Genomic DNA, 17,081 nt, shown 5'->3' with positions numbered 1-17,081 from the left:
AAAGGAAAGGAAAGGAAAGGAAAGGAAAGGAAAGGAAAGGAAAGGAAAGGAAAGGAAAGGAAAGGAAAGGAAAGGAAGAAAAGAGGGAGGAAAGGAAAGGAAGGAAAGAGGGAGGAAAGGAAAGGAAAGGAAGAAAAGAGGGAGGAAAGGAAAGGAAGAAAAGAGGGAGGAAAGGAAAGGAAAGGAAGAAAAGAGGGAGGAAAGGAAAGGAAAGGAAGGAAAGAGGGAGGAAAGGAAAGGAAAGGAAGGAAAGAGGGAGGAAAGGAAAGGAAGAAAAGAGGGAGGAAAGGAAAGGAAGAAAAGAGGGAGGAAAGGAAAGGAATTCCAGAGAGACAATATTTTTTTTTTAAGCAGCAAAAGAAAACATGCTTCTCATTATTCACACAAATTCCTCTTTGATTACCTAAAAATTCTTCCAACTGGAGACATTTATAGTGCAATTAAAATTGTGGCCCCACCTCAAAGATGACATAAATGCCAGCCTAGACAATATGGAAGGGAAGCAGAGAAGGATATGCTTGTGGTATATATATATATATATATATATATACACACATACTGTATCGCCAAGATTATATCTCTCCTTGCTTAAAAAAAAAAGTTCCTATTTCTTCCCCCTTCTTTCCTCCTTATCAAATCTCCTTCCCTCCCTCCTTCTGTCCTTTATTTAGGATCCAGCTAAAAAGCTAAAACTTTGCACGTTGTTGGAGAAAAAGGCGTTCCCCATATCCATAGTAGCGTACTTGTGCTAAGTGTGGTTTCTCTTTAAAGAAGGGGGAGGAGGAAACCCACCACTACCACCAAATAACCCCCCCCCCTTACTTAATTGATGGGTCTGGACTAGTCTAGACTGGTAGTGATTGAACTAACTCCCAATTATGTTACTCATTTCACTGAACTTCACTGATGTACTCCTGGAGAGGAGGAACCGAGGGAGGGGAGGAGGCTGCAAAAACCTGTCTGCCATAGGAAGAGACGAGAAAGGCTGCGTTCTGCATTGTTACAAAGCATGGCATGAAAGAGAGAGGTTTTTTTTTTTTAAAGGCATTGTTATTTTACTACACTTCCCGCTTTCCCTCTCCCCGAAATCTTGTACACCTTTCTAGACACAGAGACAAATTCGCCGTTTTCACTTTTCCCAAAGGAAAATGATTATGGTCGGTTCCCATCACACTTATTTATACGATTCTGCCCAATTTAATTTGGGAATCTGGGGAGGGGTGGCACGGCTGCAGTCTAAAATATATATGTGTGTGTGTGTGTGTGTGTGTGTATATATATATATATTTATTTATATATATGCATATTCTTTCTAGCCAGGTTTTACCTACGTAAGCTACGATATTATGCAGCCCTGGTTCTGTGAAATCTCATTCACATATTGAATTCTCATTCAATATATAAATATATATATTTATATATATATTAAGTGTTTTTCTATCGAGACACCTAGTCTACCCCAGCATGTGGGAGGGAGCAAACTGCATCCCTTTCGCCTTTCAGCTCAAATCCAGGAGCCCTCAAGCAGTCGCATTCATGACAAACCATTTTATACCAAATTTATATTTTGCTGATTCTTTATCAGCAAAATATAAATTTGATATTTATCTATCTGTCTGTCTGTCTGTCTGTCTGTCTGTCTGTCTATCTATCTATCTATCTATCTATCTATCTATCTATCTATATCTAGATAGATAGATAGATAGATAGATAGATAGATAGATAGATATATGATTCCTTCTTTCACTTTAATTTTTAATCCTCTGTTCGGCCCATGGCTAATGCCCAGTTTGAGATGTTTTCGTGCACCCGTAGATTCATATTTCATGAATATAATACGATATCGTTAGAATTTCACGAATGTCATCCTATAATTTCTGGGAAGAATGCAAAATCAGCCTCGCCCCCTGGTTTCGAAGGAATCTAAATCTCTAGAAAAGGCTTGGGCACAGCTTTGGCCTGATGATTTTTAAATGTATCGTTTATTTATTTATTTATTTTTAAGAAAAAAGAGTCAGGGCTGGGAGATTTCCCTTCTGATGGCTGTTGGATTTTGGAAAAAAATAAAAATAAAAATCACGCCAGATATTGTATTGTAAATCGAAAGGTGGCTAAATGTACCTTTATGGGCAATCCAACTTTTTACCGGTTCCTGTTGAATGAATTCTTTTGCCTCTGAATTTCCAGGCGGTGCAAATGCAGTGAAATTCACACTCGAAAATTCAAAGGTTTCCCATTCTGCAAGCAGCTTCTCTCCACTCCTGTGGCTTCCACCAAAATTTGATGCCTATCGGGGAACCTATGCCTGCCTTTACCCAAACATGAGCCTCCCTAATTTCGGTGGGATTAAATTTGTAATTCACCACGCATCAGACTGCATCCTATGGCCAACGAGCACAAGCATACGCCCTTCCAAGACACTGCCTGGTTAAGTTCAGCGGGGCACATCCCCAGAATTCATCTTTTTTATGAAACCAGGGGCTTCTCCCTTTCGTTTCTGATTGCCTACAGCATATGGCATATTCTGGACAAACGCAACAAAACCACGACAGAGAGAGAGAGAGAGAGAGGGAGGGAGGGAGGGGGAGAGAGGGAGAGTGTGTGTTTTTGGCAAGGCAGATCCTAACTTCATGATGAAGCAAAAAAAGGCCGAAACTCAAGGCATGGCACCACAGCAAACACAAGCCTTAATACAAGCACATCACACCTCCAAAGTGTAGTAATTGCACCCATCTTTCTCTCTCTCTCTCTCTCTCTCTAACCGATAGGTTATTTCCAACAGGTTTCATGGACCCTTGGTTAAAACAACAACAAAAAAAACCAAAAACAAAATACGTCAGACTAAAGAGGGAAGAAAACCTCGGCTGTTCCCTATGCTTGTTTTTATAAAGCCGTTTATCTTGAATGGAATGCTGGAAAAATATATATATGAAAAATTAAAGCGCGCAGCGAGAGCCGGAAAGGAGGGAGGAGGTTGGGTAAAAACAGTTGCACGCATAACTGCCTAGCTACCTACCATCTCTCCCGTACACTGTACATCTGCCTATGAAATATAGTTCCGTTTTTAAACCTGGAAGCAGGAAGCATGCTGGGATTTTAAGCTGAAAGATAGATTGAGGTCAAGCACCAAGGTACCGAGCTGTTTCTATTACGCCCTGGAGGTACTGTGTGTTGCTCTCAAGAATGTGTGGGGCAGGGGGTTAATGGGGGGGGGTGATATATACAGGAGAAATAAGGGCTTACTTTTATCCATAGGCCTATAGGCACAAACTCTAGGTTTGAGGTCCCCATTTATGATCGATATTAATTTGCAGAAAGACCCTGGAGGGCTTCTGAATGTTGGGGGTGAAGAGGTAGAGGGGAAAACGGTCTAGAATATTAAAAGACCCAATTTAAGGTGGGATTAAAAAAAATATGCCAGAATTTTGCCATCCAGGACTCTGCCTAAAAGCTTCAATCAAAAGCAGGACTCCAGGAGATGATTTTTTTTTTGCTGCATTCAGAGAGAAAAAAACAAAACAAAACACCAAAAGGTGTTTTTTGTTCTACTTTTGCAGAAGTTTCTCCCGGCACCTTCAAATGGATGCCCAGCCCTCTTATAAATAAATTTATAGGCATGAGCTTTGGAGGATAGGTAACAAAAAGGATGCATCAACTCCCATCCTTTAGAGGACCGCAACAAATAAATCGGATGGAACTCAAATAGTAAATTACTCTTAAATATGGGGGATTTTTTATTTTATTTTTTGAGCTGAGCCTTTGTGATCATTTAAAAACATACTTGTAGATCTTTTGGGAGGGGAAGAGAAGAGCCTCAGGAACACAAAGGCTAAGAATGGCTTCCGATTTAACAATTTCCCCCCCTTTTTTTAAAGCCCCCTCCTCCTCCCCAAATCCGTACACACTGGAGAAGGATGCAGGGGCACAACTCACAGCTCCCGAGAGCCTAACCCGTGGACTTGAAATCAAAACGTCACAAGTTAGGGTCTCAGGGACAGAGAGGGGCGCAAATCCATCATCTCTCACACGTCAGCAAGATTTATAATCACAATATATTAAGAGTTATTGGCCATTGTTGGTATTACTATGCCTAATACTTCTGTCTCCAAGCCATCCATCCATCCATCCATCCATCTATCCATCCATCCATCCATTCACCCACCCACCCAAAGGCTGAGGAAGACAGGAAGGGAAGGGGGAAAAAAAATACAATCTCAAGGGGTGGAAAAAAGTCCGGCATAAAGAAGATTAGAAAATGGCAATAAGGCAAACGCTTCTGCGCGCAGGTGGGTGGGACACAGGGAGAAAATAGATTCCTGTTGCTCCCCACGAAAAGTACCTTTTGATGCCATAAATGTCTCGCGACATACAATCGACGTGCAATCTTGCATTTTTGCAAAACCTTTTTTTTTTTTTTTTTGCAACTGTTCGCCGGAACCCAAAGCAGACCCAGTTCTTCTAACAGCCTAATTTATTTTATTTTATTTTATTTTATTGACACCTGGGAGAAACTAAAAAGAACGCAGCCACCTCTTGTAAAGGGGGATAGACAGACCTACACAATCACCCACCCCTCATTCCCCCCCTTTTTTGGGGGGGGGAGTTATATCGGGGAGGGGGAGAGAGAGAAAGAAAAATTATAGGCATCTCGAAATAGTCGGAAGGGGTTTGAAAAAAAAAAGGAGTTTGGAACTCACCTCCAGCGGTGGCGAAAAGTCCAAGTCTTTCCCCAAAAGCAGAGCGAAAAAAGCGAGGGGCAGGAGGGCGGACTGCGCGTTGGTTGGAAGGCAGGCGAGCAAATGGGCTTTTTCCTAAACTTGAGACGCGACCCGACCCCCGGCTTTTAAAAAAGACCCTCCTGCCTATCGCTTCTATTTCGAGGGCACAGAAAAAAAAACAAAAAAAAACCTTAAGAACTATCTATTCTTCGTCTGCCCGGCCCGCTGGAGTTGCAAAGGACCACCGCGGCTATTTAAGAAAATAATAATAATAATAATAATAATAATAATAATAATAATAATAATAATAATAATAATAATAATAATAATAATAATAATAATAATAATAGAAGAAAAAGAACCTTTAAACGCTATCCGCGCGCGCACACACACATATAAAATCTGCCCCCCTTTTTACCCCCCCTTTACTTCCTTTCCTTTCCCATCCTCGGCCCGCCCTCCGTAGTTGAAAATCAAGGCCACTTTTGCAGCAACTCCGGCGGGGGAAGGGAAGGGATTTGCAGGGTCGCAGGGTGGAGGAGAGCTGGTGCAGCCCCCTCCAAATCTCTCCCTCCCCCCGCGCAACATCCCATAGCTCGCGTCCATTTCGAGAGGGGTGGGGGAGGACAGAGGAGGGGGAGCAGGAGAAAGACCCCGAAAACGGACCGGCCACCTTGCAAGTCTGCAAGAGCGAGCTGGCAACAGGCTGCTGGGGAGGGGAGGGGAGGGGAGGGGGCAAGGGGGAGGAGGGAGAGAAGGGAGAAGACTTATCTTTCTTTCGCCGCCCCCCCACCCCCCAAATCCCCCCTACATCTAACTGATATAAACACAAAACTGCAATAATTCCTTAAGGCGGACGCTTTAATGTCTTTTATGACAATTCTGCAAAAACGACCCCCCCCCATCCCCAGAAAGAAAGTCAAGATTTCTCACGCCGCCAACCGACCCGCAAATCACTTTGATCTCTCGCAGACGTCGCCGCCGACCACCACTCGGGGACAAGACGGTCCTCTCTCCCCCGCCGACCCCACACCCCCCCCCCACTTCCCCGACACCCGGATTCAGGATCCAAGTAGAATAGGCTTTCCTTCTATTCCCCTTCCTCTTCCCTCCTTCTTTCTTTCTTTCTCTCTCTCTCTCTCTCTCTCTCTCTCCCCCTTTCCCCCCCTCCAATCAATCAATCAATCAATAAAAATTTTTTTAAAAAAATCTGCCGGGCACACCTGGGAGCCATCCGGTTATTAAAGGCAAAAGGAGGAGGTGAAAATTCAGAAGGCGATGAACTTGGAAGCTGGAGGGAGTGTGTGTGTGTGTGGGGAGGGGGGAAGAGTTGCGGAGGCTTCTCCCCAACCCCCCCCCCCCAGAAATCTCTGCCTACCTCTTCCTTTTCACCCGCCCCCCCCCCGGCTCCCTCCCCCCCACCCCCCACCCTCCAGCCAGTTTCGTTTAGCAGCAGGCGCGAGGCCGTCTCGGGCGGGCAAAACTTTACAGTCGTCTCGCGCGCGACCCCCCCCCCCTCCACTTCCCTGCCGCCGCCCCCCGCCCTCCCCCCCCCCGCGCGCTCTCACTTTCCCTGTCAACGTTCTAAATAAACATAAAACTCCCCAACGTTCTAAAACCACTTCAAAGGCGGGGAAGAAAGACTGGAAGGAAGGGTGGAAAAAAAAAGAGGCGAAGAAGAAGAAGAAGAAGAAGAAGAAGAAGAAGAAGAAGAAGAAGAAGAAGAAGAAGAAGAAGAAGAAGAAGAAGAAGAAGAAGAAGAAGAAGAAGAAGAAGAAGAAGCGGGCGGCTGGGTGGGTGATGAAAACGCCTCCTTTCGCTCACCTTTCGCAGGTCGCCCCCCTGAGACGCCCCCCCCTCTCCTCCGTCTCGCTCCCTCCTCTTTCCTCCTCTTTCCTCCCCTCCCTTCCCCGCCCCTCGGGGCTTATTTCTCCTTGCTTAATCTTTCCCATTCTTTTCTTCGCCGGTTTCCTCCCCACCCCACCCCCCCACCCCGCCCCCACCCCGCCCCCACCCAGCCCACCGCCTTCTTTCTTCCTGGATCAGCCACACACCGGCACCGTTCATTTACAAGACCCGGCTCTCCCCCCCCCCTCTCTCTCTCCCTGGCTCGCTTCTCCAGCTCCTCGTTCCCCCCTTCCCTTCCCTTCCTTTCCCCTCCCTCCCTCCCTTCCACACCTCCTCGCGCTTTCGCTTTTTCTTTTTTTCTTTTCTTTTTTTGAGAAAGGAGGGAAGGGCGGCGGGAGAAAGCGGGCGGCGCGGGGCTCGAAGAAGGGACTTAGCCGGGCCTGGCCTGGAGAATATGGAAGCGGGGCTGTCTGTGTGCGGGTATGGGTGTCCACTCCCCCCCCCACTCTACACACACACACACACACGCCCCGGAGGCGCGTGTATCGGATATAATAGGTCTCTAATGCAATGGGGGCGGGCGGGGTGTGAGCGCGCGCGCGCGCGTGTCCTGTAAATGCAACCCACCCGGAGGAGGGAAGCGCGCGAGGAACTCGGCTCGGCAGCGGCCAGTTGGGAATGTCGCAGACTTACACCGCCCCCTTTCTTTCTCTCCCGTCCGTTTCCTCCTTCTCTCTCTCTCTCCCTCTCCTTCTCTTTCTCTCTTTCTTTCTTTCTCTCCCGTCCATTTCCTCCTTCTCTCTCTCCCTCTCCTTCTCTTTCTCTCTTTCTTTCTCTCCCGTCCATTTCCTCCTTCTCTCTCTCTCTCCCTCTCCTTCTCTTTCTCTCTTTCTTTCTTTCTCTCCCGTCCATTTCCTCCTTCTCTCTCTCCCTCTCCTTCTCTTTCTCTCTTTCTTTCTCTCCCGTCCATTTCCTCCTTCTCTCTCTCCCTCTCCTTCTCTTTCTCTTTCTTTCTCTCCCGTCCATTTCCTCCTCCTCTCTCTTTCTTTCTTTCTCTCCCGTCCATTTCCTCCTCCTCTCTCTTTCTTTCTTTCCCGTCCATTTCCTCCTTCTCTCTCTCCCTCTCCTTCTCTCTCTCTTTCTTTCTCTCCCGTCCATTTCCTCCTTCTCTCTCCCCCTCTCCTTCTCTTTCTCTTTCTTTCTCTCCCGTCCATTTCTTCCTTCTCTCTCTCCCTCTCCTTCTCTTTCTCTTTCTTTCTCTCCCGTCCATTTCCTCCTTCTCTCTCTCTCTTTCTTTCTCTCCCGTCCATTTCCTCCTCCTCTCTCTTTCTTTCTTTCCCGTCCATTTCTTCCTTCTCTCTCTCCCTCTCCTTCTCTCTCTCTTTCTTTCTCTCCCGTCCATTTCCTCTCTCTCTCTTTTTTTTTTCCCGTCTCTCTCTCTCTCTTCCCACTTCCACCACTCCCACCTCCCCAGGCACAGAAACAGGCAAGGCGGGAGCGCGCGCAAAAAAAGCCTTCCGTGTCTTGCGTCCCGACAACCCAACCCAACCCAACCCGGGCACTTTCTCGTGCCCACACACACACACACACACACACACACATCCTCCCCACCCCACTTGAGTGGCCCTACGCGCGCTCCCTGCCCCCCCCCCCGCGCGCGCCCCCCTCCCCACCTCCTGCAAAAAAAACACACCCCACGAAACCCGCATTCACACACCTCTGAGCTCCCGGCTACGGTTCACACGTACGCCCAACCCCCCCCCCCACCCTACTCCATCCTCAGCTCGCCCCGCGTTCTCACATCTCCCGAGGGGGGGATGGCGCGGCACCTTTCGCTCCGCCGCCGCCTCCGCCGCGTCCGACTTCCTCTGGCGAGGAAAGCTGGGCTGCGCCTTCCTTTCCCTTCCCTCTGGCTGTCTCGCTGGGCAGGTTGCAGCTACATCTTCCTGTCGGTAGCGGAACCGCGGCAGATACTTGGAAGAGCTTTTACTGGGGTTTTTAAAAGCGGGTGGGGGGGGGAGAGGAGAGGATCTACTCGGGGGAGCCCAGACCGCGCTTCTGTTGCTCATCCGACGGGGAGTAACGCCGTGCCAACGAGGAGCAGTCTTGACCCCAGATCGCCCGTGTTAATAATGCTAATTACGCTTGATATAGGCTTGAAACGGCTTGTATCTGGCGAGGCTGGCTTTAACGCCGGCAAATAACATCTGGCTGCCCCCCCCTCCAAAAGAAATCCTTGGCAAGGGCTCGAGAGGTGGGCAGAAATGACAAATCCTTTCTAAACATCTGGCTGGCTGGGTGACAGACACCCCCTCCCTCCGCCCGTCATGTAATACCCAACATCTGTCTCGCCCCGGTGGTCGGGAAGGGCTGGGTAGGTGGATAAGGATGCCAAAGGCAGTCTCAACATCTGGATGACTGGGCGACAAACCCTAATGCGTGATGCAACATCTACCTAGCCCAGATCCTTGGGAAGGACTCCATAGGTGGATTTTTTTTTTAAAAAAAAAGCAGCAGCCAAATCCAGCCTGAACATCTGGCTTGACTGCGTGACCACTCATCACAATAATAATAATAATAATAATAATAATAATAATAATAATAATAATAATAACAACAACAACAACAACAACAACAACAACAACAACAACAATAACATTTTGACTCTACAAAAAACCACCTTACTCGGAACAGCTTACATCCTCCGATGATACCTTAACAGTTCCTAGGTCCTTGGTTAGGACTCGAGCTGCTGAGCTATTAACCAGCCTCAAAGGCTGTGAATCTCATTAAAGATTAACCAATAATAATAATAATAATAATAATAATAATAATAATAATAATATCATCCTGGACCCACACCCTCTCTGCTTTGGCACATATCAAATATTCCAAGTTCTGCTTCCCTGCCCAAAACAAGGAATCATTAAAAAAAAGGGAGGGGAATTCAGTCAATGGATGTGGAGCGTTGCCAGCCGAAAGTTGGAAAGCGACCAATTTTTATTGAATACAATTTTTCTTCCTTCCCTTCCCTTCCCTTTCGGCTCCACCGACCTCACCCATCTCTTTCCCCCCCACCTTCCCGGATTGCGCTGTTAGAAGCTACAGAATGAGCAACAATGTTGAGAGACAAAACCTGGCCGTCTCTCATTCTCTCCATCCCTTTTCCTTGTGCCTGGTACCCTCTAGATTTGCAACCTTGAGTAAATTCATCCATCCAGAATATGACTTGACTTTTTAAAGAACCTGGCAAGTCAAATGGGAAGGTGAAGGGTGGGAAATTCTCAGACATCCAAAGAATTCTGAATTTTTAATAGGTTTTAATTATTCACCCCGCCTTAAACATTTTGATCGTTTTTTTCCCCCCCCAATTTTTAATTTAACTTTGAAGCATTTTCAATTTTTACAGGCTGATTTTATGTTTTGACGTTTTATTTCAACAGCCGCCTTTGAGGAGGATGGGCGGTTCAAAAATATGTGCTGTATCAATAAATAAAAATGTGTATAAATAAACAAACTTGCTTTCTGTCTTCAAAGGCAGATCAAATCGCTAATTTTGCAAGTAGGTTCCCCCGTAGCCACACATACATCTGGTCCATCCCCATTTATTCTTCGCTGATCATCCAATCCAAGCAGTAAAGTGCTGTTAAAGTAGCACTTAGCTGCCAGCTGCCTGCAATTACTGTAAGTTCAAATCTCCCCAGGCTCAAGGTTGACTCAGCCTTCCATCCTTTCGAAGTAGGTAAAATGAGGACCCGGATTGTGGGGGCAATAAACTGACTTTATATAAAAAAGAACACCGCTTGGGGGGAACCGAAAGCCCTACTAAGCAGGTATATGCAAAAGGATGAAGGCTATTGCTTAACACATTGTAAGCCGCCCTGAGTCTCTGGAGAAGGGCGGCATATAAATCGAACAAATAAATAAATAAATAAATAAATAAATAAATAAATAAATAAATAAATAAATAAATAAATGTTAGGATGAGAAGCTGACACTTCTATATAACCCATTTATATGTGTGTTTGTGTGTTGTGCGTTGTACATGCACAGTAATTAGACAGCAACATTCCTCTTGGTAAATCTCAAGAGGAATATCCCCCATTTGTGCAGCTGGGGATATAAAGTGCCTTATTCGAGACCTATTTTCCAGGTGGTGTTAATAGTTGTAGCAAACCTCATAAGTTATTGCTATAGAAACAAGAAGATGAGGAGAGAAGGTAGACCTTGTTGTGGCCCGCCAGCGGCCAGTGGATCTGGCAGCAGATTCGGACAGTAAGGAGGTTGGGGAGGAACATGGGCCAGTCCTGGAGTCTGGGGAAGGCTATCAGCTACCTTCGGAGTCGGAGATAAGTGGGGGCAGAAGAACAGCGGGATCCTGTTCCCAGTGTGCGCATGCACAGAGCTGCCAGGAGAAGGGAACAGCTAAGGAACAAGAGGCGACTCAGGAGTAAAGCCATGAGTGGACGGTGAATGGGTGAATATTCCCCCAGGGAATAATGATGAGCGAAGGGGAGGGAATTTGCAAGAGACAATTAGCTCATTTGGGTGAAGATCTGTTCCTGCATTCTTGCCAAATATTGTCTGTTACAGTGTGGAGTCTGAAAGATATCGGCCTGGCCACTCTCCAAGCCTGATAAAGGTCGGTAATTGTGAACTATCTTGAAAGACTGTGGGAGAGGAAAGACTTTGCTGGAGAGGAATTCACTGTCAATTAAATAAAAGGGGCTTGTCGGGACGAGAATTCAGCTTTGCGTTGCTGGGGAAGCCTAGGTTAGAACAGTCCTTAGGATACTCCTGAAGGTTAGGGCTGGGGAAGCCCACCTAAAGAACCCACCAACCCATCAAAGTCTGGTTCTTGATGATGGCTAGAGGTTATCAACCATGGACCTACAACAGGATGAGCTTGTAAGGAAGCTGGACAATGATAAAATAGGACAAACATTACTAAGAGAGGTAGGCTTTGGCGAGGGATATAGTAGTGAGTTTCCCCTGTACGCATCCATCCCTACAACTAAATTGTTCCAGGGTTGATGTCAGGATGAGGAGGACTGAGTCAAGCCAGAGATTCTGCAGAAAATGTGAAGTTTGAGTCATTAGGGCGTGTCCCTTAGACACAAGAATTGGTGATTATTCAACCCCATGACAAGTTATAGCTTGGAATCTCCCGGTCTCCAGTGGGTATATCAAAACTGTCCTAGCTACGTTAAAGATGCGATAGCTCACAACTAAGCACATTGACTTAGCTGGCCGTCCTTCTGTTTTAATGCAGTCGGGTTACGCTAGGTCAACTACTCCAGACTCCTTGGCTAGCAACCCACCGCAAATTGTCATCTGCTCGGAAAGACTTTCCCCATCTAGACATCATCGCTTCCTTCGAGCCTAGTTAGCTCAGATGGACCAGCTAGGTGGCAGCATCTCACTGACTTTGGTTGGTCTTCAAAAGCGAAGGAGGACCAGTTTGGTCTTTGCATGCGAGACCACCAGAAAAGCCAGGGTTGAAAATATATTGGAAGAAGGCAATGGCTCTCTGCTTCTATATCACCGACAAGGAAACTCGGCAGGAGCCTGAGTTAAATGAGCTTTTATATTCTACATGGAGGGAGGGATGCAGTGGAGATCCCCAGGGCTCTGTTTTAGGCCCAGTGCTCTTCAACATCTTCATCAATGACTTGGACGAGGGGATAGATGGGGAACTCATCAAATCTGCAGATGACACCAAGCTGGCAGGAATAGCCAACACTCCAGAAGATAGGCTCAAGATACAGAAGGATCTTGACAGACTTGAACATTGGGCGCTATCTAACAAAATGAAATTCAATGGTGAAAAAAAGTAAGGTTCTACATTTAGGCAAGAAAAACAAAATGCACAGGTACAGTATATCTGGTACCTCGCTCAATAGTGGTGACTGTGAGAGGGATCTCGGCGTCCTAGTGGACAATCACTTAAATATGAGCCAGCCGTGTGCAGCAGCTGCCAAAAAAGCCAGCACAGTTCTAGGCTGCATAAACAGAGGGATAGAATCAAGATCATGTGAAGGGTTAATACTTGGTAGTACAGTGGTCTAAAGCACCCTGTTATGAAGACCAGCTGCCTGCAATTACTGCAGGTTCGAATCTCGCCAGGCTCAAGGTTGACTCAGCCTTCCATCCTTTCTAAGGTAGGTAAATTGAGGACCCAGTTGTGGGGGCAATAAGCTGACTTTGTATAAATATACAAAAGGATGAAGGCTATTGCTTAATGCATTGTAAGCCACACTGAGTCTCCGGAGAAGGGCGGCATATAAATCAATTTTTTAAAAAAACTACTTTATAAGGCCTTGGTAAGGCCACACTTGGAATACTGCATCCAGATTTTGGTCGCCACGATGTAAAAAAGATGTGGAGACTCTAGAAAGAGTGCAGAGAAGAGCAACAAAGATGATTAGAGGACTGGAAGCTAAAACATATAAAGAACGGTTGCTGGAACTGGATATGTCTAGTTTGATGAAAAGAAGGACTAGGGGTGACGTGATAGCAGTCTTCCGATATTTGAGGGGCTGCCCCAAAGAAGAGGGGGTCAACCTATTCTCCAAAGCCCCTAAAGGCAGAACAAGAAGCAATGGGTGGAAACTAATCAAGGAGAAAAGCAACTTAGAACTAAGAAGAACTTTCCTGACAGCTAGAACAATTAATCAGTGGGACAACTTGCCTCCAGAAGTTGTAAATGCTCCAACACTGGAAGTTTTTAAGAAGAGATTAGATAACCATTTGTCTGAAGTGATGTAGAGTTTCCTGCCTAAGCAAGGGGATGGACTAGAAGACCTCCAAGGTCCCTTCCAACTCTGTTATTCATTATTCTATACCAGGGATGACCAACCTTGGCAACTTTGAAGACTTGGGGACTTCAACTCCCAGAATGAAGATGTCCTATGCTGGTTGGGGAATTCTAGGAGTTGAAGTCCACGCGTTGAGAAATGTTGCTCTAGAGAGATAAAAACACTGATAGATATCGGACCTATTTCCCCAAGTTTGACATAAAACCACATCTCTATTCGGCTTTACCAGCTCTTTGGAGGATACGGCTCAGGCAGTTAACACCTGATCCCAATTTCTGTGGGTAATTAGTGAATTTGATAACCACACCAAGTGGGTAATTATTTAGTACCCAAGGGCCCACAAGTGGATAGTGGCTGGCAATGAACATCTCTAATTATTCCATGTTTGTGTTGGCCATGTTTTAGAAACAGGGTTGTTCTTCTGTAAGGGTTGGAAGAACCACGAAACTTTGGGAGTTCTTTGTACCCAAAGATCCACCCAAGGAAGACTGGAAAGCAACTAGAAATTTAATGCACTTACCTTCTAGCATCTCCTTATGGAAGAAGGTACGGTAGCTTACTGCTGGTGGCAGTTGGCGTTTGGTGGTGTTGTGGTCTGCCAGCAGCCTGCAGAGCTGGCATCGGAGTCGGACAGTGAGGAGGCTGAGGAAGAACATGGGCCAGTCCTGGAGGCTGGGGAAGGCCCAGATGAGGGCTCTGCGTCGGAGGCAGAGATGGGGCCAGGGCCATCTGGGAGTGATGTGCGGACTCCTGAGCCTCCAGAGGCTGACAGTAGAGAGGCAGAGGAACAGGAGGAGCCTGTTCCTAGTGCACGCATGCGAAGAGCTGCCAGAAGGCAAGAGCAGCTAAAGCAAAAAGGACGACTCAGGAGTAAGGCCAGGAGATGATTGGCCCCTCCCATAAGGCTTAAAAGACCAGCAACAGCTCAACGTTGATAGATTTGTTTCTTGTCTTGCTACATTTATTTCTTGTCGGCGTCTTCTGCTTCTGAACTTTTGCCAAGAAAAGCCTTTGGCAGGTTGCCAAAGTAGACCAAGGTTGGTGATAAGGCTGAAGAATTGTGTTATGAAGAATTTGTTTTGATTTAATTTGAATTAAAATGAGTTAATTCTCAGCTGTTCTAATAAAGTCTGTTTGTTTTCGAACTGATTGTGTCTGATAATACCTACTTGGGTCACAACAGGTGGGTCAACAGGCACCAGAGAAACCCTTTTGAGGAATAGTTTGGATCGTATTTATGAATCTGTCCCCAAAATCCATCATTTTCAACTGTTTGATCATAAATTGCCAATTCGACGTTCACTTAACAACCCTGTTACTAACTTTTAACAACTGCAGTGACTCACTTAACGCACGTGGCAAGAAAAGTCGTAAAAGGGGGACAAAACCCACTTGACACACTTCTTCTCACTCAGCAGCATACATTTTGGGCTCAATTATGGTCATAAGTCAAGGACTACCTGCATAAAAGTCTAAGCGCTATTGCTATTGCAAAGTTGATTTAAAGATTTGTAGGGTATCAGCTGCAGTAGACCTTAGGGTCAGTACAGGATATCTCTTCAGATCACTTAGCATCCGTTGTGATCCTAAGTTGAGGATGGGGCATGGGGAGATGTTCGTCTCTGTCGAGGGGTGGGCTTCAAAAATTTAAACAAGGGGTTCTTTGCCCGATTGGGTGGGTGGGTGGGCGTGGCCATGGTGGGTGTGGCCTAGTTGGCCTCTTGCACCACGGGGGGGCGGGTGGGGGGCGGGGCGTTTTTGCCCTCCCTGGGCTCTGGAGGCTTTCCTCGAGCCTCCAGAAGGGCAAAAACGGCCTCCCCAGGCTCCAGAGGCCCTCTGGAGGCAGGAAACAGGCTCATTTCCGGCCTTCCCCAACTTCCAGTAGGCCTATTTTTCGCCCTCCTCAAACCACCACGCGCGCCCTGCATTACTTGCATCCAAAACGGGCCGCGTGGGGACTCCTGGGAGGGGAGGGGTGGGTGGGGCCAGCCAGGAGTGGGATTTGGGGGTTCTCCGAACTGCACAGAATCTTAGCTAGAGTTTCTCCCGAACCCCTACGGACCCCCGGCAGCCCACCCCTGTTTCTGTCCCATCTGGTTGAGTAGCTATCTCATGTTCGTTCTGTTTAAGGTGGGGAAAAAACCCTCTATAGGGTACATGTTACACGACAACCACTTTGCATTTTTATTTTATTTTATTTATTTGATTTGATTTGATTTCTATACCGCCCTACTCTTATTCTATACCGCCCTATTTTTAATATACAGTATCAACGGTGCCAAGGTTGGACAAAAACCAGGACCCACAATGAGGTCTATCGCACACCTGGAGTGCTTTCCTCCCCCTTGATCGTATAACCTCAACAGCGAGTAGCTTGGCAGGGTTCTTAGATGTACTATTTCTTTGAAGTCCGTTGCAGACAGCTGGGTGGTCCCTATAATCTCGGAATGCAAGACACAACACTGACAACGGAGCTATGGACTCTCAAGGACACACTTTTCCCAGCGGTAACAAGGAAGCTGGACGGTCAGAAAAAAAACTGAACGAAATAGAATCGATGCCTTTCAACTGCTGGGGCTGGAGACAAAAGGGTGGGAAGACCTTGGCCTTCAAGAGGAAGAAGTCCTTCGGAGTTGGATGCCGAGAAAAAACAACAACACAACAACAACCCACTGAAAGCGGCGTTCGCAACTAAGCTAAAGCGCAAGGATTCTGCAGACATAACGCAAAGTCATTGAGTCATTGTCAAAGACGGAGTCTTGGAACAGCAGACGGGAATTGTCGTGCAAAAGAGCAACCGAAAGCAGGATGGGTAGACGCTGGTGAAAACAGGCAGAAGTTTGCAAGTATTCAAAGAAGCAGTTGCAGAGAAAAACAGTCTGACTGAGGCGACGTCTGTACAGTCGCAGAGAATGAGAAGAGATTTGAACCATAACAAGATGCTTCTGCATTAGCAAGAGTATGCACCTGCCTGGATAGCTCCCACAGGAGGATCCTTGGCAGGGGTGAAATGTAAAATTTGTTACTACCGGTTCTGTGGGCATGGCTTGGTGTGGGGGGGTTAATGTGACTGGGTGGGCATGGCCAACTTTTTTTTTTAAAAAAAAAACTTTTCAAAACATTTTTTCTAATGCTTTGAAAAGCCTCTGCTGATCAGGCAACTCAGATCGTCCTTGGTGCTCTCTGAACATCTATTACCTGCAGATATTTGACCCCCAGAATAGGGAACATCTTCTGATGATGTTCCTTAGGTTGGTAATGAAACGTCTGCAAGAAAATATCCAAAATCAGAAAGCACCAAGGACCCTACAGTCCTCCTCCTCCTCCTCCTCCTCCTCCTCCTCCTCCTCCTCCTCCTCCTCCTCCTCCTCCTCCTCATCCTCTCCACAAATCCCACTCCCTTCAAGCACTGATGATCTTTCATCACTGGAGAACAGTGGTGAAATCCAATTTTTTTTACTTACCAGTTCTGTGGGCGTGGCTTGGTGGGCGTGGCTTGGTGGGCATGGCAGGGGAAGGATACTGCAAAATCTCAATTCCCACCCCACTCTGGGGCCAGCCAGAGGTGGTATTTGCCAGTTCTCCGAACTGCTCAAAATTTCCACTACCGGTTCTCCGAACTGCTCAAAATTTCCGCTACCGGTTCTCCAGAACCTGTCAGAACCTGCTGGATTTCACCCCTAGTTATGAAAAGTCT

At 46.7% G+C, this 17,081-nt stretch overlaps 1 protein-coding gene across 15 annotated transcripts in view; it reads right to left on the bottom strand.

Moving 5' to 3' along the window:
• LOC148112507 (uncharacterized) overlaps positions 1 to 17,081 on the bottom strand; it is a 243,759-nt gene that overhangs the window by 71,061 nt on the left and 155,617 nt on the right. For 4 of the 15 annotated variants that reach the window (XR_015729346.1, XR_015729347.1, XR_015729348.1 and 1 more), the window contains one exon: positions 16,849 to 17,079. The exons of 7 other annotated variants lie outside the window; for them this stretch is intronic. The gene's annotated coding sequence lies outside the window, so the exon portion shown is untranslated. Of the gene's footprint in view, positions 1 to 4,697; positions 5,644 to 5,941; positions 6,104 to 8,367; positions 9,102 to 16,848; positions 17,080 to 17,081 lie in introns of those variants that run through there. 4 more of the 15 variants (XR_015729350.1, XR_015729356.1, XR_015729355.1 and 1 more) reach the window with 4 other exon arrangements.

Source organism: Pantherophis guttatus, chromosome 9, assembly GCF_059756535.1.
Source record: "Pantherophis guttatus breed Tessera chromosome 9, ASM5975653v1, whole genome shotgun sequence".
In the NCBI taxonomy this organism is placed as follows: domain Eukaryota; kingdom Metazoa; phylum Chordata; class Lepidosauria; order Squamata; family Colubridae; genus Pantherophis; species Pantherophis guttatus.
Note: the sequence above shows the minus strand (reverse complement) of the source record. Positions and strands in the feature narration are given on the sequence as shown.